At 35.9% G+C, this 19,689-nt stretch overlaps 1 protein-coding gene and 1 pseudogene across 3 annotated transcripts in view; both read right to left on the bottom strand.

Moving 5' to 3' along the window:
- The window catches only part of Rfx7 (regulatory factor X7), an 89,120-nt gene that overhangs the window by 66,434 nt on the left and 2,997 nt on the right, over positions 1-19,689 (bottom strand). The gene's annotated exons all lie outside the window — the stretch shown is intronic.
- On the bottom strand, positions 2,471-8,560 carry LOC116073591 (annotated as a pseudogene).

Genomic DNA, 19,689 nt, shown 5'->3' with positions numbered 1-19,689 from the left:
AAAAAAAAAAAAAAAAAAAAAAAAAAAAAAAAAAGAGCAAGAAACAAAAACACACAGCCTTGGTGACATCCCTGGACAATCTTCTATAAAAATGGATTCTTTTGCCCCCTAGGTTTCAGATCTTTCTCTTCCTCCAAATGTCAAGCAGCCTCTATACTGTTCTTACTGAGCTACCACATGTTTCGGTTTACTTAAAAAATGACTCCATAAAAAAAAACAAAACACAAAAACAAAACTAAAAACCAACCAGGCAGTGGTGGGGCACGCTGCCTTTAGTCCCAGCACTTGGGAGGCAGAGGCAGGAGGATTTCTGAGTTCCAGGGCAGCCTGGTCTACAGAGTGAGTTCCAGGACAGCCAGGGCTACACAGAAACCTTGTCTCAAAAACCAAAACCAAAACCAAAACCAAACCAACCAACCAAACAAACAAAACATAAAACAAAAAATGACTCCAAACTATTAAGTACTATCATTTAGAATATATGCAAATATTTAGAAGACACAAGACATATTTCTATCCAAAGAGATTAAAAAATGTACAGAATTCACATTTTACATTTCACAGTAGAGTCAAGAATCCACAAATAAGCCAGGCACAGTGGTGCATGCCTTTAATCCCAGCACTCAAACAAAGTCTGTGAGTTCAAGGCCAACCTGGTCTATAGATTGACTTGGCTCCACACTGAGACCCCCATTCTCAAAAGAAGAATGAATGATCCTCAAATATCCTTTTAGTTCAGTTCCTCTGGGTCTTCAGCAGGTAGCCATTTAGTAGCTCTATATATGGGGACCACAGCAAGCAAGTAATCCACCTAGCACAACCCTTTTCTCCAAAAACCTTCTTCATATTATCAATGATTTCATTGATTTTTTTATATCAGCCTCATTACATCTTTCTTAAATAATCCAATTAAGCTTTGAAACAACCTGATTTCCAAAACAGAACAAAACCTAAAAACCCAGCCATCTACTTAACAGAGTTTGAACATAAGACAAGCAGATATTACACTTGGAGTTCATCCACTGACCTCTCTGCAATCCTGCCACTTGGCCTCCTTTCTTATAGCCTCTGCACTTAAAGGGCTGCTTCCATCCCTGTGGGTTCCATGTGTGGATGCACATGGATGTGCTCAACCAACCACAGATGTTATAGATACTGTTTCTATAATGAACACAGTGGATTTTTTTGGTCATTACTTCCTAGTACAGGTTAACAAGTGGTCACATAGCATTCACATTGATTAGAAATCAGATATCACCAACTAAAGATGACTTAAGCATATGGGAAGAGTTAAATGCAAATACTATCTCATTTAAGAGAACTGAGCAATTACCAGAGCCTTGGAATCAATCTCACAAATAGAAGGAACACTAGTTTAACATTCCCAGAAATGTTCCCTTCACATATCACCATAGTCTCTTTACCACTATATGTTTAACACTCTAGTAAAACCCAGAAATAATATCCCTTATATACAGATGTTATGTTTATGTATGTTCTTTGAATTTTACTGGGGTTAAAAAAATAGCAGATGACAACTTGCCAGGTGCTTATCATATGCAAGATTCTATTTTAAGTGTTTTATATAAAATATCTTACTTAATTTATACTCTAACCTACAAGGTGCACAAAATGAAAACAGCTTCAAAAGATTAGGTTACTTGGGTAGGAAAATCTAGAAATTAATTCTAGAATACATTATAAGGCTTGCTGTCTCTGTAATTCTGAGTTTTCACTTTGAAACTTTTTAAAATATAAGTCTATTTGTAAGTTGTGGATCTTAGCAAAAATTTTCTTCCCATCTTAATAAGAAAATTAATTTAGAAAAATGTAGTCACCTTACTGGTTCAAAGTATGCTGAAGAAAAAAATCTGACAGTTGTCATACAGTATTCATGAATATGAACATATAAAGGCACAATTGTTTGGAAATGCTGTTTCCCACAGAAAAACCACATGACCGTGTAATTAGTGACTGAAATTAAAGGTAGTATTTTGACACTTTGTTTTTTTCCTTTTATAGAAAGAATAAAAAGCTTTGTAGCCTATCTGAAGTACTAGAAGGCTAATCCATGAGTATAAATAAGACTGTAAGGAAAATAAACAGAGCTAAGTGAGCTTCCTGAGTCTAGAAATCTATGTACTATAAATAAGCCATATCAAGATGTTAGATGGGCTAGAGAGATGGCTCAGTGGTTAAGAGGACTGACTGCTCTTCCAGAGGTCTTGAGTTCAATACCCAGCAACCACATGGTAGCTCACAACCATCTGTAATAGGTTCGGATACACTCTTCTGGTGTGTCCGAAGACAGCAGCAGTGTACTCACATATATTAAATTAAAAAAAAAAAAAGAAAGGTGTTAGATAAAAATACTACCTTATACAAATATACTATCTTTGATACTCTAGAATTACAACCTTTTTATTCCTAATTGTTATGCTACTCAGGCAACAGAATATGCTTTTTTTTTTTTTTTTTTTTTTTTTTTTGACTTTTCAGGGTTTTTATTAGCCATACGCAGAGGTCTGGCTCATTTCAGCTCCTTCATTACCAAACCTGGGGGTAGGGACTGCTTCAGCTTCTCTGCCTTCCCCTTGTCTGTGATAAGCAGGGTGTAAAGATACCTGCTACAGTGAACTTTGAAGTTCTCATTATCCTTGTTCTTCTTGATGTTGACAGCTCTGGCAACCTTCCACTGGGCTATGAGCAGAAAGTCCTTGATTTCCTCAATTTTCTGAGGCATGGCGACTGGCACTCTGCTCTGGCGTCCACACTTGCCCCAAAACATTCCCTCAATACACCTTTCAACTACCTAAAACATCAAAATGTTGGGGCTGGGGATGGCTCAGTGGTTAAGACTGTTCTTCCAGAGGTCCTGAGATCAATTCAGAACAACTGGTTACATCCTAGTTCACAGCCATCTGTAATGGGAACCGAAACCTCCTTTTGATGTGTCTGAAAACAGCTACAGTGTACTCACACAAATAAAATAAACCTTTAAAAAAAAAATCAAAGTGTGGCCCACTGAGATGGTTCAGAAGGTAAAGCTCTTGTTGTCAAGGTGAATTTTGTCCCTGCAAGCCTATGACAGAAGGAAAAAAAACAAATTCTGAAAGTTGTCTTCTGGATTCAACATTTATGCCACTGCATGGGCACATATGTACTTATATATTAATGAATGCAAATGCAAACAAAATGATGACATACATTTTTTTAAATCAATGTGTCCTAAAATCAGAAGAAGGTAATGTCTCCACAACTTTGTAACCACACTAAATATCATTTCATTGTTTGCTCAAAAGTAAATTTAATGGTATGTAAGTCAAATGAATACAGTTATTGTGTTAAAAAAAAACTCAAGTCACCTTAGTATTCGACAATCACTTGAAAAAATAAGATGAAATTAAGTGGTTCAAATATAAAACTAGGAAAAAAAATACAGCAAATTTTCCTTGAACTGTCTTCATAATTTTATCACCTTAGCATTTGCTTGCAACTTGTGTAACAAAGGTTTTCAGATTCAGTGACAACACACACATGAAGTATGTTACAATTAGCTTGTTACTAATAAAACAGCATGCTCTGTAAACGATATTCTTGTAGACAACATATGAGAGGGTCTTATTTTTAAAGCTAGTCTAACAATGTCTTTTAAAAATTCTGTTTTATGTGTATGGATGTATTGACTGCATGCACATCTATGTGCCACACGTATGTCTGGTATCCACAGAGGTCAGAAAAGGACTTCATATCCCTTGGTACTGGAGTTACAGATAGTTGTGGGCTACCATGTGAGGGCTAGGAGCCAAACCTGGGTGCTCTTTAAGCACAGCCAGAGCTCATAACCAGTGTGCCTTCTCTTCAAGCTCAATAGCCTGTCTTTTAATTGCGGTATTTAAAATACTAACAATTAAAGCTATCAACAAATTTGGATTAGTCAATGCAATTTTTCTAATTCTTTACTTTGTTGTATTTGATTTCTATTTTTTTTTTTTTTTTTGTCTTTTACTCTATTTCTATCTTAACTATTGTTGGGTCAAAATCAGATCTTTATAAACTACTCAACCAGTGAGTTATATCTCTCTAGCATAGTTTTTTACTTTCGTCTATGAGCATGTTCTTATGGTAAAAGAGCATATAGAAGCCAGGGGTCAAACTTAAGTGGTGGTAGTCTTCGGGAAGTGGCAATCCCCCCCAAATATGTCTGAGTGTTTGCCTACATGTATGCCTGTGCAGCACATTTGTGTTAGTACCCACAAAGGCCAGAAGAGGGTGTTGGATACCCTGGAACTGGAGTTACAGTGTATGCCTAAAGGGTCCTGAGAATCAAATTCAAGTCCCACAGAAGAGCAACAGTACTCTCAATCTCCGATTCATTGCTCCAGCCTATCTTTGTCTTTTTAAGACAGGAGTTTCAATGACATGGGATTTGCCAAATAGGTGAGATCTGAATGTTCCTACCTCCTCAGTGATGGAAATATATGCTTTTACTACTGTCCCTAGCTTCCCTCTCCCGCCTCTACTGCTCATGAGTTCTGGGGATTGAACACCGTCCTCAGGAGTTTCAGTTGAGCTATCTACCTAACCCAACTCGGTTTTCTATACCCTTCTGGTGTCCTGTATTAGTAGACTTTCCATCACTGTAACAAAATACCTAGGATAATCAGCTTTAATAAGAGAAAAGGTTTATTATGAGAGAGCAAGAGAGGAGGGGGGAGGGAAAGAGGAAGGGGGAGGGAGAGAGAAAGACAGACAGACAGACAGACTCACACCATCTTGAGGTTCCAATATTCTCATCAGTGGTGAGACTTCAATGATCTAATATCTTCCAAGTAGGCTACAACTCTGAAATGTTCCATTGGCTCCAGACAAAGCCCATAACACGAATCTTTAAAGAACAGTTTTGATTCAAATTGTAGTGGGTATCAACTACATTTCCTTCTATTTTATCTCCTTTAGTCAAATGTCTCTACAGTTTGCAATATAATTAAACTAATCAAAGTCTATGTTCAGTAACATACTCCCTCACAGGGCACCATTCCTGTCCTCTGTACAATCTACTGAAGCACTGCTGTTATTTACTTTATTTATTCATGAACTAAATAATGGTTTATCCAAGAACTATTCATAAGTGTATTGTATTGTTGCTGTTATTATTTTGGACAAACTCTTATGAACTCATCGACTTAAGAAAAATAAAGATTTTTATTTCTTCTTATATTTCTTCCTGCTCTTCCTTTATATAGACTTGGGTTTTTTACGTATTTTACTACTCTCTTTGCTGTACTATTTCACATTCCTTACAAACCAAGTATTTCAGTGACAAATTCTCTTAATATTTATTTCATATTGTATGTGGGAACACATGCCATGACACAACACGTGCACACCAGAAGATTATCTTCCAGGAGTCAGTTCTCTCCTACTGTGTGTGTCCCAAAGATTGAACTCAGAGGTCCCCCGAGGTCTTCTTGGTGGCTTATACCTATATCTCCTGAACCATCTTTCTGGCCTTCTCCATCATTTTAAAGGATAATTTTGGTAAGCACAGAACTCTAGTTTGGTGTTTTTGACACTAAATATTTCATTTCATTCTTTCTTGCCTGAATGGTTTTATTATTATTATTATTATTTATTATTATTATTATTATTATTTTGTTTTTTTTCGAGACAGGGTTTCACTGTGTAGCTCTAGCTGTCCTCAAACTCAGAAATCTGCCTGCCTCTGCCTTCCAAGTGCTGGGATTAAAGGTGTGAGCCACCACTACCCAGTCTGAATGGTTTTTAAAGGGAAGCCTGATCCAGTTTTTATTTTGGGGTTTTTCTCCTTTTAATTTTTTCAAGATTCTTTGCCTATTAAGTATCTGTAGTTAGAATAAAATATGCCAAGATGTAGTGATTTTAGAATTTATTCTGTTGGGTTTTCTCTGGGCTTCCAGGATCTGTGTTTTGTTATCTAATTATTAACTTTGGAAAATTTTAAAGAAAACATGTCAACTTTCTCTTTACTTGGTACTCTAATACATGTTATACCTTTTATAACTGTAACTTCTTTGTATTCTTTACATGTCAGTTTTAGAGATGTCTTGGGATATTTTCATATTCCATGATTCTTGCCTCAGTCATGTCTACTCTACCAATAAGCCATTGTTAATGATAGTATTTAGTAGTTTTTTTATTGTACTGGGGGTTGGACCCAGGGCCTGAGGCATGCTAGGCACTTAAGTGCACTACTACTGAACTAGGTATATCACTAACTCTAAGGGTTATTTATTTCTACCTTTTTCTTTGTGTTTTCTATGCCTATGCTTATCTACCTGCTCTCTTTTTGAGCATATACAATATTACTCACAGTTAAATAATCATTCTAACATAAATTGATTGAAATACTTAATCCCTATGCTTAGTTTGCCTCGTCAGACATTGCTTATTTTGTTTTGGCCTTTTAACATGTCTTGTATCCTGCTAAAGACCAAGCAATGATATGAAACAGAGGCAAAGGGTTTTTGTAACCTTTGCATTATCTGGCAGGAATTTGTTACTTCATTGTGTGATAGGCTAATATTCTTTTGTTATCATCCTTGTTTTTGTCTCCCCTGTTAATTTTAGGCTTCCTTTGAGATCCCTTTAAACAGGGTATAAACTGGCAGTTTCTTCAGACAGTGATTATACAAAAGGCCTCCTGATAAGATGGTGAAGTGTAGAGGGAAGGAACATTGTACACTCCAATGATTTGTTCTTAGTCTTTCAGAGTCTGAGCTGATTATTTCTCTTCTCTTGTGTCAAAGACTAGACAGGTCTGAAGTTGGGTATTTCCCTTCCTCTAGGTCATTTAGGCTTTGGTAAATATCCAGTTGATTATGCTATGGTAAAACAGTTTTCTTTGAGGGCAGTCCTTGTTGAAGAGAATAGATAGGTGTGAACATATTGGAACTTTTCTCTCATCTTCACTTGCTTCCAGCTAAAGCACCTGGAAGTATAACTAATGATTATGTAGCTCCCAGCCTCCCAAACTAGACCCTTTTTAGAGTACGTGTCTGCCTTTTAATTGCTGATTTGACAGGAACATACTTGGTACAAATGAAGATGAAATAGATTAGATTCAAATACTATGAAAATTAAAATAAAGATGTTATTAAATTCACTGTAGGTACTTAGGAATGACCGAGAATACAGCTATGCTAGACTTGTATTAATATCTTTTCATAGATGAAACTTCTAATTATTGACACACTTTTGAGACACTGAATCACCTGGAGGACTAATTAAAACAAAGACTGCTACTTACCCACCAAGTTTTCATTCAAGTAAATCTAGGGCAGAGCTTCAAAATTTGTCAGCAAGTTCTCAAGCAATGTAATAATAATCATAATTTGAGAAATTCTGCTTTAACAAACCAAGCAGAATAGAAGAACAATTATAGCTGAAAAGATTTTTTGCTTTTTAAAATAAATTTAAATTTGTTTTATTTTATGTATACAAATGGTTTTCCTCCATGTATGCATGTGCACAATATGAACGCCTGGTGCCTGTGGAAGAAGAAGGCACCAGGCCTGCTAGAACTGGACCCAGGGATGGCTGTGAGCCACCGTGGCGGTGCTGGGAATGTAACCTGCCTCCTTTGCAAGAAACACAAATTCTCTTAGCTGCTGACCCATTTCTTTAATCCCTGAAAAGTCTTTTAAAACAAGAGTTATCAGACAAACAAAAGAAAACAAAAAACCCCAGAAAAATTCTAAGTTAGACAAGGTCTTGGAGCATAGGTGGCCAATTCTGTGAATCAAACACTTTAGTAACTCAGCATCCTTTTCTTATTTTAATCATTTACTCTTCACTTAGCAGGTAAATCTACCTCCTTCCTCATCTGCAACCACTCAGGTTTTCCTATGCCATCTTCAGACTTTGGCCAATATGAAATGTCCCCCACAGGTTCAGGTGTTTGAACACTTGATCCTCAGGTGGTACTGTCTAGGAAGGTGGTAGAACTTATAGGAGGAAAAAGAAAGCTTGCTGGGACAGCAAGTGACAGGTATACTCTGGTTCAAGTTCTGCCTAACGTCTCTGTTTCCTGATTTGTACCACTTAACAAAGCTGCTGCTGCAAACCCCTCCCACTAGAACCTAGCTGTTTCAGCCACCACGCCTTCCCCCACCAGGGACTATACCCTCCCAAACTAAGAACCAAAAGAAATTGCTCCGTTAAGTATTTTGTCACACGAGATAAGAAAAATAAATCAGTACAGTATGATTTAGCAAGTTGCTTTAATTTTGTGTCTTGTAGTCTAAGTAGACCAAACTTTATGCTAGGACCAAATCCTCCAATTCAGTGTTAATGTAACTCTAAAGTACCAATTTTCTCTTGGAAGTAGGCTGGGACACAGAAGAATCAGCCCATAACTACACTCTGTTGTATTCTTGTATGGAATGTTGCTGATACTTGGTTAAGTCATTTGCTTAGTAATTTGAAAAAAGAATGTATTTTATTTTATTTATTTATTCATTTTGATTTTTCAAGACAGGGTTTCTCTGTTTAGCCCTGGCTGTCCTGGAACTCACTCTGTAGACCAGGCTGGCCTCAAACTCAGAAATCCGCCTGCCTCTGCTTTCCAAGTGCTGGGATTAAAGGCGTGCTGGGATTAAAGGCATGCGCCACCACTGCCCAGCTGAAAAATATTTTTTAACAAGATTTTTCTTTTCTTTTGAGACAGGGTCTCACTATGAGCTTTGACTGTCCTGGAATTCACCAGGCTGATCACAAACTCAAAGAGATCCACCAGCCTCTGCCTCCCAAGTGCTGAGACTAAAGGTGTGTGTCAACAAGCTCAGCTTTAACAAAATTTTTATGTTTCTGTGTGTACACATGCCATGACTATGTGGTACCCATGGAGACCAAAGAAGTCATATCTCGTAGAACTGTAGCTACAAGCAATTGTGAGCCACTCATTCAATGTAGGTGCTGCAAACCAACCTTAGGTCCTCTATAAGAACAATAGATGTTAACTGCTAAGCTACTTCTTCAGTTCCATTTACTCTGTAATTATAAGGAGGGGTTCAACTGCTCTCACTTAGGGCTTACATTATTTTATAATCAAGATGTAGTAAAAGAAATAGTACTCATAGAACTAAAATCCTTAATAAATAGTTACTTTAGTTTCACTAATGAAATGTAAAAGAACCAGATGCTATAAATCTCTTGCCATGTAAAATGCCCTGTCAGATTAATAACCTGTTTGGTGAGGAAACGACAACATTAAATACATCAAATATACAAACATTAATATATGGGGAAACCTAAGTGTCTGTGAGAATACAGCATACAAAACCTATTCATTAGTATCTACCACTAGATGAAAAAAAAAAGCTGGCTGGGCATGGTGGTACACACCTTTAATCCTGGCACTCAGGAGGCAGATCTCTCAACTCAAAGCTAGCCTGAGCTCCAGAACAACAAAGACTACACAGAGAAACCAGCTTGAAAAAACAAGATAAGATAAAATTAAAAGGTACAGAAGATGCTGTCATCAGATTCAAATAGCTATAACATAGGAAGCAGGAAAAAAATTAAGATTAAGTATTTAATCATTCAGAACTCACTATACAACATGAGGTCAAAAAAAGGCCAATGTGGACTAGAATACCAAAAAAAGTTTCTAGTAAAAATGATTTAGGCTTCTATATCATGTGTTAAGATGTAGGATTTAGAGACAGAGGTGGAAATTCTAGAACATTCATAATGAAAAACCATGGACAAAATCAGGACCACAACACACAAGACTAAAAATAATGTACTTGTTAAGATTGAAGCAGACGTTGAATACTGGCGAACATCAAAATAGGGTTGAACCAACTGTATGGGTGTTACATTGCTTGTAGATCTTGTAAAACAAATGGAAATCTTTACACAGTATGGTAAAAAGAAATTACTATAGAATTTTAGGAAAGAACCTATGAAAACTAACATTTGTAAAGCCTCATTTAGATAGCAGTGCATAGTGTAGTTTAGTGAGGGACAACTACCAACCAAGAGCAACGTATTATTTTTTTTTACCACTGACAAAACGATAGAATAACTTAAGTGAGGGAAGGTTTATTCTGGCTTATGGTTTCAGAAGCTTTAGTCTAGGATGGTGGGTGAAGAAAAGGCAGAATGAATAGGGGCTGAAACAAAGAAGCAGCAAAGCTAGGCCCACTACATAGCAACCCACTCTTAAGGTTCCATAACATCCCAAAACAGCTGGGGATCTAGTATTTAAACTTGTAAGCCTACCTTATATCCTAATTCTAATATTCTGCTTCTGTTTCCTCCATTTATCCAGTTTCACAGCTATTTCATAATGGAAAATACATCTAGTCTAACTTCAAGAATTCCTATAGTCTTAAACCAGTTCAAAAGCCCATAGCTTCTTTTGTGACACAAGGCAGACACTTAGGTATGAGTTCAAATCACAATCTATATACTTCAAATATTCAATGCCACAGAAATATACATACAACAAAAGGAAGAATGAGGAATAACAAGGAAAAACTAGAACAAAGCAAAATGGAAAACTGTTGGGCAAACATCAAAACTTACTATCTAACTATCTGATATCAGATAGTTACATAGGTACATGGTAGCTCCTATAGCCAGCCCTGCTTTTTGTAGCACATATGGCCTGTCTCTTGGGTTCTCAGTGCCTGCAGTTTCTTCAGCAGGTATCCCATGTTCCTGGTATTTATAACATTGTGGTCTCTGCTGGAAATCAGGTTTCATCTTCAAAGCTTCAAACATAGCTTTCTAAAGAACAAACCCAATGCCTGGCCTCACAGGACTCCCTTTGGGATCTTTGTGCAAGCCTATTTTATTCCATCTCTGTGAAACAGTACCGCATGGAAAAGTCTAAGTTCTATTGTTAGTTTTAGATCTAGCCAGGCCTCCATTTACCACAGCTCAGTAACTTCTGATGCCTGAGTGGTTGTATTGGGAAAAATACTTCCCTTTGGCATTTTTTTAAAATCCCCAACAATATACCCTACAAGCTGTATCTCCTTAGGCACCATTTATTTATTTAAATTATATGTTTAGGTGTGGGCACATGCACAGGTGTAGGTATCTAGAAGTCGAGAAGAGGAAGCTAGATCTCCTGGATCTACCTAAGCTTGAGGTACAGGTCATTGTGAACCTCCTGTTGATGCCTGGAACTGAACTCCCGGGAGGCCAGTGCTCTCCAAGAGGAGTATGTTAACTGCTGAACCATCTCTTAACTCCTTCAGCCCTCCCTCCCCATACTCTTTTTAAAGTTTTTCAAATACATTTTTAGTTTTGCTTATATCTCTGAGCCTTTGTTTGAGGGGACCTCACCATCAAGCTACCTTTTCTGTTTAGACAATGCAAAGTGCTCAGTTTTTCTAATGGCATTAATCTCTTTAACAGTTAACAGTCACTGCATCTATACATGCCTTATCTCTAAATATGATTATTTCCTTTCCTTGAAAAACTGTATATTTTCATATCCTTCCACTTTACATTCTACTTTTATTCACCATAAATCTGCATAAATGCAATGAGCAAATCCCATGTTACAGCCTAACACTAATACTGTCTTAGAATTTCTTCCATAAAATACTGAATTCATTATTTCTCAATTCAGCCTGATATAATTTTTCAGGACATAGACAGAATACAGTTAGATTCATTTTTGGAAAAAAAAAATCATGTGATACAAATGGCCTCTAGCCCAATTCCCAGTAGGTGTCCTTGTTCCCGCTGAAACTTCATGAGCACTGTCTTTATTGTCTGTATATGTGTTGACATTCTGGTCTTCCCAATTCCAAACAGAATGGCACATTAAAGACTGCTTATGGTTCTCTACAGTTTCTCTAGCCCACAACTCAAACTGTTCCACATCTCTCCTGCAAACCAATTCTGAAGGCCTATAAACCAAATGGTCAGGTTCATGACAGTAACGACCCTACTCTAAGTATCAATTTTCTGTATTACATTTTTCATGATCATCACAAAACAATGCTAGGAGGAAAGGTCGTTTTGGTTTAGGATTTAGAAGTTTTCACTACATCATGGTACAGTTCATGGTAGTAGGAGTGGTTGGCTAGGACTACTGATATCTCGGCATCAGAGAGGAAGCAGAGAACATGGACTAAGGGAAGGGCAGCCTACAACCTGCAGAGACCCACGTCTGGGAGCCAAATCCTATTTCCTAAAAGTTCTACAACCTCCAAACAGGACTACTAGCTGTGTGTGAACTTGACATCTACACACAAGTCCAAGAGAGATATTTTAGACTCAAATAATAACATACAACTATTACTATTCTTAATAATACAGTTATAGGAGGTTGAAGCACTAAACTATGGTATGGCAGTTGAAATAGAAAGATAGGAAGAAATTTAAGTTATACTACAAATTAGTCAATTAGTTAAATAATAAATATTGGACACAGGCATGGTCAGGAAAAATAATCAAAAACCAATTTGCCAGACTAATAAAAAAAAAAGATACAGTGGTAACCACTATCGAAAGAAGTAGATAAACAGAAAACAAGGGCAAATTGAGGCTGGAAGATACCAAGCACAGAGGAAAGACTGCTGTTAAACTTTGGGGCTAGAGACATAGCACTTATTGCTCTTGTAGAAAACCTAGATTCCATTCCAAGCACCTATTTGGTGGTCCACAACTATATATAATTCTAGTCCCTGGGGCTCTCACACTCTCTTTTCACCTTCATGGACACCAGGCATGTATGCACATGGTTTCATTTATACACGCAGGCAAAACATTCATATAGATAAAATAAATAAACCTAGAAACAAAAATAAAATGCTAAGTTTAAAGTAACAATCTGTACTTTAGTTTTGTTACCTAGTGCTCTCCATACCCATCCTTTTCTTCTCTGTTATTATGTTATACTTTTCTTCTACCTATGTAAATAAAAACTTAGGTAAGAGGGTTATAAATGGTTGGCACTACCATTTATATGTGGGAACTATATTCATTAATAAGTTTTCCAAATAAAATTTCTCCCATATTATCATCCTTTACTGACTTACATTATTGATAAGGTTCACTGTCATCACCAGCTCTAAATCTAATCCACGACAGAGAGAATAAAGAAGTCACAGTAAAAATCTGATGAGTAGTTTGTTTAAATCTATAGTCTATCTTTTGATTTTTTAAAAACTAAGGCCACAACCCTGAGCTTGGCAAATAAAAACACTTAATATCCTTGAATCCCTCTTCATCTACTACTCATCATATCATTACTGCATTAAACAAAATCTTACTTTTATATATAAAATCCAAGTGGGTAAGATTTTAAAGGTTGGAATAGTCCCCTATTAAATTTTTAATTTTCCTATGCTTTGCAAATGGAAACATTACAATAAATGTATACTGAATTTCCCTTTCATGAATTTAGGATTAACCTTTGTCTTTCTTACTTCTTGGAAACTTTCTCGAGACAGGGTTTCTCTGTTTAGTCCTGGCTGTCCTGGAACTCACTCTGTAGACCATGCTGGCCTCGAACTCAGAAATCCACCTGTCTCTGCCTCCCAAATGCTGGGATTAAAGGCGTGCACCACCACTGCCTGGCTCTTAGTAACTTTTATGTGTAGAATGTGACAAAATGCTGCTTGTAAACAGCTTTTGCTTTAGAAAAAATGGGATAATATAATTAATAATCTGTGATATTTTCTATCATAGATTCCTATATATGTATGCCTTACATAGCACTAATGGCCACAATCAAATTAAGGAAAAGACTCATTTACATTAACTGAATCGTTTTGTTGATATACATTTTCCAGGTTCCTAGAAACATAAATTTTACTTCAGGTAAGATATCAGAGAAGTCTTATGTAATTACATTTCTATATTTCATATATCTATTGCAAAAATATAAGTTCTTGGCCTCTCTATATACAAATAACAATTTTCTGTTGTACTATATATTACTTAAGATTTTTGTAGTGATAGCTTTGCTTCATATATATTGTCTTTAAAATCCTTTGGACTTCACATATTAGAAAATAAGTTTCATTTAGTTAAAATACTATTAATCACAGAAGTAGACTTATCTAGGTAGTAAGTCCAGTGTAAATTATCAAGAAATATTAAATCGCACAACTCATAATAGGCTCATAAGTCAATAGTTCAGGAGTTGTACTGTGTATAAGCAGAAAAAAATAACAGAAGCAAAGAAAATAAAAGATCACTTAGTATAGTAATCCTCTATTTTTATTTTGACAATATGAAATAGGTCAGCCATGGAAAGACAGGAAAAACCCACAAACCCAAGCAAGTGCTCTTTATGCTAAGATTTCTAGTGTACTTGCTGGGGGATGGTATGGATATGTTCATGTGTAGTGTGCATATGTGCATGCAGGTGTGCAAAAACATGGATGTGTTCCTGTGAGGGACAGAGTTTGACACTGGCTGTCTTCCTGAATCACTCACCACCTTTACTTGAGACAGGGTTTCTCAGTAAACCTGGAAATCACCAATCTGGATAGGGTGGCCACCCAGGGATGTCCAAGTATCTCTGCAACCCCATTGCAAGGGTTTACATGCACATGCAGCTGCACCAGTTTTTACATGAGCACTGGGAATCCAAAGTCAGGTCCTCATGGTTGCATGGCAGGCACATTATTTGACTGAGCCATCTCCCTAGCCCCATGCTCAGTTTTACACATTAAAATCATAAAAGTCAACAACACATGAGTCCTAGTAATGACCTCACCCTCCAAGAAAACCAATCATTATGATGCATTATCAATAACAGAGTTCAAATTCCAAGAAAACTGTTTTCAGAAAGGAAAAAGGAGTTAAATATAAGGCATCTATAACATCATTTTCTGTACCGTGTTTTGGATAGACATTACTAATCAGAATGCAAATTCAAATCAATTTGTTAGTCCTGTTCTGGGATAAGTATAAACAAATATACATTACTTGATCCCTTGCTACCCAAACTTAAGACAACAAAATTCAAGTAAAAAAATTTTTCTTCATAAAGCTATTTTGGAAAAGATGGGAAATTAACCCTACTGAACCCCCTCCTTTTTTAAAAAAAAAAATGTATTTATTTATTCTCCTTACATCCTGATTGCTTATGCTTACAGACAGGAGCCTATTGACTCTTTAACTTCCTAAATTTCATGGCATAACAGACTGTTTGTAGTCTTCCACTATACAACCTCTCATCCTCTCAAGTCAGTTTCACAAGTGGAGATTCAAACAGCAAGGAATAGCAATGTGTTTTCAGTTTAGTCTTAGATAGAAGGAAATATAAAACCTCACCTTTATACAATTCTTGTTTTATATATATAGGTGTATACACACACACACACACACACAATCTGCCATAGTAGATGCTTGATACAAATACTGTGAAAATTAATCAAACCTGTTTCTATTTCCTCTTGTAAATAGGCACAAGTGTAGTTGATAAAACAAAAGAGAAATGTTTATAACCTCAAAAAGATTATTAAATCATGTTTGAAGGTTTTAAAGTTGAGTGCTAACTATTTTAATCTCATAGAAGCAATCAAGAGCATTAAAGCCTTAGTGTGTTGACCTTCATTTCATGATCCTGTCTAGAGTAGGAAGATTCTTCCCTGATTGGACAATGCTGCTCATCTTTAATCTGATTTCTTAGAATCCTCCAGGAAGCAGAAGAAAAAAGAAATGCCTACACAAAGAGAATAGAAATGGAGGCAATGAACAGGAGTGTGTGGTTTTGTTAGGGCTGTGGAACTATCTTGTTCTTAGAAAGACACTGTCGCAGTAACTCATCACACGCCTACCCTAATGAAGGAAATAACTGTGACGCTCAACCCTACACGAACGTATTCTGAAACCAACAGACAACTGTTTGTTTTCATTAACAGGTTAATAAGATAGCATCACTACTGGCTCAAAATACTTTGTTAGTGCCATAGGAAGAGGTTTCTACGTGAAATGCTCATAGGTTTAAGCAACTCTATAAAAAAGCAAAAGAAGTGAACAGTCTCTCAACCAGTAGCTCATAGTCTCTGCAACAACTAGGACCATTCTATAGCCTAGCACATATGTATATAATAAATCAGCTCTTAAAACATTTTATATGTTAGACATTTTCAGTAAATATTTGCAGACTTAATCTCATGTAACGAAATACTTGCACAGGGTAACAGTAAGAAAATGACACCTTCAGATAATTCTCCTGCGCTAACACCCCAGTAGATACTAGCAAATCTTAATAACCTGTTGACTAAAAATGTTCTGTTGATGGCTTGTGATAATTATATTAGTCTCTCACTGTGCTTATGGCATGTTTTATTATTTCTGTCAATATTAATCTAGCAGTAGACTCATAGAATTTAAAAGCTAAAAGAACTTGCAAGGTCATTCAGTATAACCCTCTACTTTATAAAAGAGGAAAAGAAGGTGTGCTTTTTTTGCAGAATCCATACTTTGACATGTGTCTTTTCTTTCCCTGGTAAGTCCCAAACCGAATATGAGAAGTGTCATTGTACATTTTCCACCCAAGGTTAACATTACAGGCAAATGAGCATTCCTTAAATGCCAGTGTTTATTTAGCATAGCACTTTGTATACAGTAGATATTCAGTTGAGCCCAATTCTTTTCTTAAGTGTTCAAATTTTAGTAAGTTACATTGTTTAATATTTGTTTTTAAATTAGGTAAAAGAGACTTGATGTAATTTTAATCAAAGCACACCTTTCATGATAAATAAAATACTTCTGTCCCTTCCACCAGCTCATTTCCCAACTAAATCTCTAAAATAAGTAATGAGACAGAAGCCAAATCAGTTTGCAAATACCAGCATTCAAGACATCTTCCACATTGGAGAACTAACTGATCAATTATTTAAACACATACATATATCATTAGTTAAGCTAAACAGAACCAGAAATTTGACAGGCTTGGAATTGCTTAACTTACATTTTTGGATGACAGAGAAGACAATTTCTTTCTGGAATCAGAGCCACTTAGAACTGGGACATAAACATCACAACTGGCTTCAGAAGACCAAGCAAAAGCAAACCAAGTCTTTTCTGTGCTGACTATAGAAGATTACCTGATTTCAGGGTAGGTGGCATTTAACCAACTAAACTAAATATATGCAAGACAAAAAAAAAAAAAGACCAAAGATACGAGCTATTTAACAATACATGTTTCCTACTACATTTGGATGAATTACAATTATTTCTTACAGTACTAATAAACTGCGTGGCTCAAGAACCAAACTGAACTAACTACTGAGTCCTATGGCAGAAGACAGAAAACAGGACTAATATTATGTAAATGTTATAGAGTATTATACTCTACTCATTGTACTTAAATGGAAATGAGATTAATCATTTACTATAGAGATGTTTATTGCCATAACAATAAGATAACAAAACAAAACAGTATAAATGATAATCTAGAACATATCCAAAATAAATCTTAGGTTACAATCCTAAATATAAAATATATTAGATCAGAAATCAATGAAGACAAGGAACTCTTAACCCTCTGACACTGCCCCATGGTTGGCTAATGAATTAGAAATTCCACAGCTTCCCAATCATTCAGTTTCTTAACACAAAAGGGGTAGAATAATGAACATCTTACTGTTTAAAGACATAAGGCCTTACCTGAAACTATTGCCATTAGAATTGAAATTTTCTGTGTATTATATTATAATATTTTCTATAATAAAGTTCTAGGGCTTCTTTTTGAAAATTTTTTAGGTGAAAGTTTATTATCTAGATTACAACTGAATAGCAAACCTGAGCCACTCCCACCCATGTACATTTCTTCCTTCAGACCTACCTTCCTTTTAATGTGGTGCCAAGTATCTGGGGATAACCTATAGCCTTACACAAGCTAAGTAAATGCTCTACCCCTGAGCTACTTTTTTTTTTTTGAGCCACAGAGTCTCTTTGTAGCTCTGGATGGCCTTGAACTCACAGGGATTCACCTGTTCAGTGTTCCAAGTGCTGGGATTAAAGGTGTACACCACTACATCCAAGAAGACAGAAGCGATCTCATATATATAGTGTTTTGTATTCTTTTTTTTTTTTTTTAGTTTTGATTTTATGGTTTCAAGGAAAACATGTTTTAAAAGAAAAAGAAGGAGCCAAGTGTGGTGGTACATGCCTTTAATCTCAGCACTAGACAGACAGAGGTAGGAGGATCTCTGTGAGTTAAAATCCAGCCTGATCTACATAGCAAGCTCTAATACAGCCAGAACTTCATAGAGGGACCCTGTCTCAAAAAACAAATGGAGGTGGGTAGTTAAAATTTTTGTTGTTTAAACTAAATAGAAGTGTGTGTGTGTGTGTGTGTGTGTGTGTGTGTATATACACACAAAAAATATATATACACATATATGTGTATATATATTTTTCAATCATGAAGTCACTGAGAAGGGGAAATATAAGTAACCAAAAAGAAATGCAATACACATGAAAGAAGCTCATACTTAAGTTGGCTACAGCTTTTGTTTTAGCTACCAGTATGAGTCTTCTTTAAAAAAAAAGAAAGAAAGAAAGAGAGAGAGAGAAAGGGAGAGGGAGAGGGAGAGGGAGAGGTATTTAAGTAACCAGGTATCATGGAACACAATTCGACGGCTTGAGAGGCTGAGGCAGGAAGATATGAATCCAAGCCAGCCAGGGTCACAGATCAAAACTTGCACAAAAATACCCAAAAAGAAAAACTATGTGTTTCTACTATTTTAATGTTCTTTTGCTTTCTCCCACTTAAAAAAAAATCTTCAAATTATATTACTTATAAAATATAAATAACATTCTCATAACCTACTCAGAATTAAATCACCTCTACAAATAAAAGTCCTTTCAAGTGAGGCATGCAAGTGGAACAGGAAGGAGCAAGGTCAAGAAACAGACAACAATAGGCAGATAGGTTTGTTAACCTAGGCTTAATTAGAAGACATTCACGACAAACACGTAAATACAAGCATAACACTGTCAAGTTAGCAGTGTGTTTTCTAGAATTACTTTAAAAGTCCATACTCCTTCCAGGTCTTGAGAAATAGTTTTAATCTCATTAAATACTCTAGTCTCAATGTTGAATACTTATTCTTTTTTTAGAGATGTATTTAATGCTTGAAATTAAATACTTTTATCAGATAGCATTTAATAAATGGAATAAATTAATTGTGAGCCAAGATAATAAATAACTCCTTGTCCGGCTAAAGGCCTACATCACATACTATATTTATAATTGTAGAGTAGGAGGACAAGTACAGACTTGTTTGTGATCTGCAAGCCCAGTAATTTAGACACTATGATCACCCTAAATGCAAAATCCAGTAGAGAATTTTTAAATGCCACATTTCTTTTGAATCTCATTTTAACTCTTAATAATCAATGATATTGAAGGATGACACAAAAGCAATACAAAACTGACAATCTTTCAAAACATTACCAGGCAATATTTTTAAAAGGTAAGAAAGTATTACCTAAAAAATGAAAATGAAGCATAATATATACAGAATTATAGTTATATCTATTAAAACCAGTTTTATGCTTTTTTTTAAAAAAATACTACTTTTGAGATGATAGTAGCAATGAGCTAGGCATGGTGGTATATGCCCTTAAATTCAGTACTTGGAAAGCAGAAAGGCAGACAGGACTTCTAAGTTTGAGGCCTGCCAGGGTTACATAGTAAGCAAGCCCAGGTCT

The sequence above is a fragment of the Mastomys coucha genome, unplaced genomic scaffold (genome assembly GCF_008632895.1).
Source record: "Mastomys coucha isolate ucsf_1 unplaced genomic scaffold, UCSF_Mcou_1 pScaffold23, whole genome shotgun sequence".
NCBI lineage: Eukaryota > Metazoa > Chordata > Mammalia > Rodentia > Muridae > Mastomys > Mastomys coucha.
The sequence above is the reverse complement of the archived record's forward strand: the minus strand, read 5'-3'. Positions and strand labels throughout refer to the sequence as shown.